Genomic DNA, 6244 nt, shown 5'->3' with positions numbered 1-6244 from the left:
TGTAAACAGTCATGAATGAAAAAAAAATGCATTGAATGAGCTGATGTGTCCAAACCTTTTGTCTGTACTGTATTTGACTTTTTAGTAGCAATGTTATAACAAATAGCATCAAAATATCAAGATTACAGATTCACTTTTTAAAATATTAAATTATTCATAATTCAAGTTATGTTCCATTAAGCAACTATTTTTGCCAACTTATATGAATTTATTTTAACATGATAAATGTCTGTTCTACAGCTTTCTTTTAACCTACAATGACAAACAAAAGACGCAAAATAAAACCTGTGTTTGGTGCATCATAGACAAATGATTTATCAGCAGATATAGACAATTCTAACTTAAAAAAAAATATATTTTGGTTCTGGTTGACTAATTCTGATCTTTTTTGATTGTTTTATTAATACTACACAAATGATACATTGCAAAATTAATGTAATGCCTCCAATTCCAGATTGATAGTATATGACAATAGCAGCAGAATCCAATAAAAAATAATTTTCAGGCTCTACGACAGAAACAAAAATAATTACTCCATGCAGAAAGTAAAAGCATTTGGGGGTTTAACATAAGATGAAGAGTTGGATTTAATTTAATAATGAAAGCTTATTAAAAACACAAATGGTTTCTAAACTTTTCACATAAATCACTTGTTCAGCTGTAAAGGACACGTGGGGCTCTTTTTTAATTATAGGTTATAGTAGATTGTCTTTGACAACATTATCCTACAATCGTAGTTTTCTGTATGTTTGAGAATGAAGTCAGCTGACCTAAGAACTGTGTGTCACTCCATGGAGGTTTGCAGGCACCCTGAGGCACACCTCTCCTAAGGCCCCCCTGAGGAATTTCCTTCAGATCATGGTCTGGACCATGACACCTTTATAAGACGGCAGCTCTTTGTAGTCATGATTCAGGTGTTGGACAGAAGCTCCTACGTCGTATTCCAGAGTACTTTGGTGTTTTTTAAAAAAATTTATGACTGACTTTACTGTTGATTTATTGACTGCAAGACACTCAGTTCCTATGGCAGCAAAACAAGCCCAAATCATCACCCCTCCACCACTGTGTTTTTATGATATATGAGGTGTTGGTGCATCTGTGTTTGGTTTTTTAACAAACTGCAGCCAAGCATCCACTTAAGTCTTGTTTGAAGAAAAAAACGTCATTTCAGGAGTTCCATGATTTATTATCTTCAACTACACAAAACGTTTCAGCAACTTTTCCACATGTGAGTTCAATATTTTTCAGTTTTTACAACGATGAACTACACTATTAAAGCTGCCAATTGAGAAACACAAAGCATTTTTTTCCCTCAATAACTTTTTTTAAAAACTGTCTTTTTTTATTAGTTTTTGACAGCCTGACCGGAGGTGGTGGTGCCTGCTGAAAAAATGTCAACACTTTTAAATGCCATTTTTTTTTCTTGAATATGGTGTTGCTGCACACCAGAAGGCTCTGGAATGAAAAAAATGCTTCACTCATTGAAATCTAAGTGCGTTTGATAAAATTAACGTTTTAGAGCTGATTTTTTAAATTCACTTATGAGAGCGTTGTTTCTGCACTGGGGCCCAGCTTTTGCTCAACAAATAACAACATGGTATTTTGCTCAAATATTTAACACACTTCCAAATGCTAGATGATGAGAAATCTGTTGCTGACCCACAAAAACGAAATAAAATATTTTTAGAGTTAAAAGTAAATCAAATTATTGTATGTGTCATGTTTCTGGATGTGGTTCCAATTGACTCAATTTTTTTTTTTTTTTTAAGGCAAGTCTTTCTGTGATGCGGCTGCTGCTCGACATTGTAAGGGAAATTCCATCTTATTAGGGCTAATTATCATTCTTCAATCTGTTTCTAGTTAGTCCAGACAGCAATCAGTGAATGCACACAAACACACACTTTCTCCCGAACACACCCACAAATTCAATGTGGTCCTAATTTTCATTAAGATGATGGAGGTTGGTGGGTTGGCAGGAAAGAGGGTAAGTCTCACGGTACTTGGAACATTAAACATATCTAATCCTGTGATTTCATTACTCAAGGAAAATAACACATCATTCTTTGCAGCTTCAAACTGCACACAGGTGGGGGAAACACTGCTCCTGAGAAGCACTGCGGTGCAGTTCGTAACACTTGATGTTCGCCACAGGAGGGCAACAGAGGCCTATAAAAACTGTGTGGGGCTTACTTTTACAAGAGAAGTCTACTTGACCTCATTAAGCATCGGCCAATCATTTAGGAAACAGAACTGTAGGCAAAAAAAAAAAAAAACAGTTTCTAGTCTCCGCTGGCAAAATGTGAGGCAGAACTTGTCCTTAATGTGATTGTCTGCAAACAAAACAAGAAAAGCAGTAATGAATCTTTTTGACACATCTCTTAGTTCCTTGCTGTGATTTTGAGGCTTTTCTCTGGTTCATGAAACCAAAATATCCCGCACTTCGAAGCAGCTAGATTGTTACGGCTGTGGCCGTATTTGGGTTCTGTTGGTTCTTTTTGGTTCTGTGGATTTTATTCAGAGTGGGACTCCTGTATGTGTTTTGGATCTTTGTGTCTCTTTTTCCTTATTTCTTTCAGGTGTGGTGCTGGAGGCGTGGCTCCCCATTGGTCAAACCTGGAGGAGGGGAGCCTTTAAAACCACCATTTGGACCTCCAGACCAGGAGAAGGGAGCTGGGCTGCAACCTGTCTCCACTGCAGTCCAGTGAACTTCTCCACCCGCTTTATTTTGTGCACACTTTGTAGTTTCTTTGGTGTTTAGTGTTAGGTCCCACTCTGTGTTCTGTGTTTAGTGGTGTTTTAAGTTAGGTGAAGCTGTAAGGGTGAACCGCCATTTTCTTTAGTAAATGTTTTCTCCTGTTTATGTTAGTCCAGGGAGGTTAGTGTTTGTCATTCTGTTACAGTTTCTTTTGCAGGTAAGCTCCCTGGGTTGAGTTAGTTGGGATTTTGTTTGTTGTTTTGGCCTTGGTTCACCCTGAAGCCTTTTGCTTCACTTTTAGTTATGGTTTGGTTGTTATTGTAAATAAATATTGTTATACTTTTATGGAGACCTTTTGTGTTTTGTTAAACACTTATTTAATTTACCTTTATGTTAGGCCCTGCACCCCTAGACAAACTGGGGCGTAACATAGATACAAAAGCGACTTATATTTGAGGTTTTAATAGTTAAACAAAAAGTAATTACTTTTCCCCCTTTAAAACATAGTGTACGCTGCATGTTCACACTTTTTGGGGAAAAACTAATGGAACTAACTTTAGCAGAAAGGCTTCAGTGGAGATCAGAACCTGAAACCAACGGTGAGACCCTCTCTTGACCATCACACAGCTTAAAACACTCTTCCTTTGTTCTGTTTGAAACTTTATCCCAGAGGTAGAGCCGCTTTTTTTTTTCAACCATGACCACAGGATTTTTTTTTCTCATACTTACAACCAACTTTGTGAAAGTTTTAAAATACCATTATTTCACTTTAAAAACCTGAATTTGCTTTTAGTGAAGATGAACATGACGTGAGCTTTGTTTTTTAACTTAGCCTTCAGAGGAATTTATTTCAGATGGTGACTTCTGTGTCTGTGGTGCATTTGTGTCTTTTTCTTGTTACCTGCTTGGCAGCAAAGAGATTTCTTACATGCTATGTATTTGGTCGGATGAAAAAACAAATCTGTACAGCTTTGTTGCACCTTTCAAAACCCAAAGTTTTAGCTTCAAAATATGGAAAATACTATCAAAAAAATTAAAGAAGAATGTGACGAATTATTTGTTTGTCTAAATTCACTCAGTACACAGCTATCCGATTGAAATAAACCTAACTTTCCCACTACCTGTGTTTCAAAAAGCACATAAGCAGAGATGAATGACCTTAATCAATGTAACGTGTAGAAGCTGGAGTCTCAGAATACTTCATTTTTAGGAATTATGTCCTAAACTTTGATATTGTGAGAATGTTTGAAGGGACTATTAAAAATGCTCCGAAACTGGAAGTAAAATCAATAAACACTTGCATACTTTTTTTTCCCTATTTTTTGTCTGTTTTGCCTGAGGTTTATATGCAAAGAGGCAAATTAGTCAGATGACAAATTAAGAACAACCTGTCCTGACTGTTCTGTGTTACAACAGACCTACAGCACTCAAAAACAAATAAACCTGTTAGTTCAGAAGTGACATCTGTATTTGTACAGTAAAAAAAAAGATCAATTTGAGACAATCATAAAGCAACATTTATTTGTCTTTGATGACTGTTATTTTTCATGAAATTCCCGCTGCACTCTGGTTCACCCCGCTGCTTAAACTGCACACGAACAACCAAGTTTGCATGTTTTGTTTACAAACAATTTCTGCTGCTCCATTCTAATTAAACGGGCAATGCTGTAAATTGAGCATGGATTTAATTATAGAAGTATTATTCGCAGCAGCTGACTGTGAAACTAAGATTTTGTACACTTGATAAAACACAGTTGTTTAAATTTTAGAAGTTGCAATCACATACATGTTAATTATTCCAGTTTTGCCTCAAAACAACACATGCAAATATACCATAAATGGAAACATACTTAAAATTGTTTTATGCATGCTTGAATTCTCATTAATTCCAAAACAACAATACCTGATATGCATGAACTGAGTATTTCACTGATACTTTGTGCACAGTGACACAACATGTATCACATATATTAGTGGTTTATACTTCTGCACACTCACCCATCCCTTTTACAGTCCCTTTACAATCCCACACACACCTAAGCATGGAGAAACCCACTCATGCATGGGGAGTATGTGCAAACTCCACACAGAAAGGAGCTGGGATTTGAACCAGGGCCTTCTTGCTTTGAGGCGAGAGTGCAAACCACCTTGTCACCTTGCATCCCTGCTTCTAGACAATTGCTGTAAATATATTCTAATATTAAGCAGAATGAATAAATTGATGATTTGGTCTTATTTCTTCATTTAAAAAGAAAGTACTTTATTTTTAGTTAGTTTTGGGCACAGAACGTTCATTTTGCAATTCTACTGCTCACCGTAGCTAGTGACTGAAGTGAATGGGGCAGCTGAAACTTGAGAAAAACCAAGTGACAGCCTAGAAAGGTAGCAAGCAGGAGGGAATTGACCCCAGTTAGAGCCTTATTGAACTTGTAATTTGTGAAAACTATCTGTGACTGAGAATAACTCAGATCAATACGAATGAAGTCAGAAAAAACAAGAGCAGAAGACGACTTACAAGCAGGACATCAAGTTAACAACCTCGGAGAAGGACATGACACTAAAAAGGACAAACATTTTACAACTAGCAACAAATGTTAAGGTAAGGCAAATACAGGTTGGTCCTTGTGGACTGTGGCTTCAGAAAAGGGCCTGAAAATAAACCAAAGAACTAAAAGGTACTCATGGGTGAAGAAGGTTAAAATGCTGGAAAACATTTTTACAAAGTCAGTCAAGTCAGTTAGGGGAGATCCAGCAGCAACCAAGGTCTTCAAAATATGCAGGATATCAGCACCCCTAAAAATAACAAAGAAGTGGGAAGCGGCACCAATCGAAGGAATTAGGAGAACGAGGAGTGCCTCTTTCAGCCAATGAAAAAGGGCAGAAAAACAAGAACAAGAAGAGGAAGATGGCCACAGTTAACTCAGACCTTGCTGCACTGCTAGAGTGGACAACTGAGGAAAAGTTATACAAAGTAGATAAGATAATGTGTGATTTGAAAGCAAATAGATTAATAATAAAGGAGTAAAGCAGAAAAGCTGAGTCAAGGAGGGCGATAGAGATGGAGAGTCTATTGTATTCAGTGACAAAAGTACAGAAGTCGGATGGAATTCTTGTTGTTTCCAGTAGAAACTGATTCAGGTTGCTGGGAGGCTTAAACTGTGTGGCTTTCATCCAGGAACACAGGGGTCTAAATGAGCTAAGGCAGGAGTGGTGATGAGTTCATCACAATCCAGGGATACAGCTCTTGAAGTTCTTGCAGGATGAAGTGGACGGTGGTGCCACAAGCTTTTAGTGGTTTGAGACAACCTAACCAAAGCCAGTTCGTCTTACCCCAAGGAACAAAGATTCATTAATACCTCTGATCGAATATTGACGAAATGACCCATTGATTTGTTCTGGACCAGTTTGTCGCCAGTTTTCCAGCCTTTCCAGACTTTAACTGCATAAAAAGGAAAAAAGATTCATTCATAAGTCTGTACTTCCTTTCTCTGAACTGGTCTTCATCACAGGCTTTAGATCAAATCAGAGAAGATCTCTGAGGTCAAGTCT

The sequence above is a fragment of the Oryzias melastigma genome, linkage group LG10 (genome assembly GCF_002922805.2).
Source record: "Oryzias melastigma strain HK-1 linkage group LG10, ASM292280v2, whole genome shotgun sequence".
Taxonomy (NCBI): domain Eukaryota; kingdom Metazoa; phylum Chordata; class Actinopteri; order Beloniformes; family Adrianichthyidae; genus Oryzias; species Oryzias melastigma.
This window is presented reverse-complemented; position numbering follows the sequence as displayed.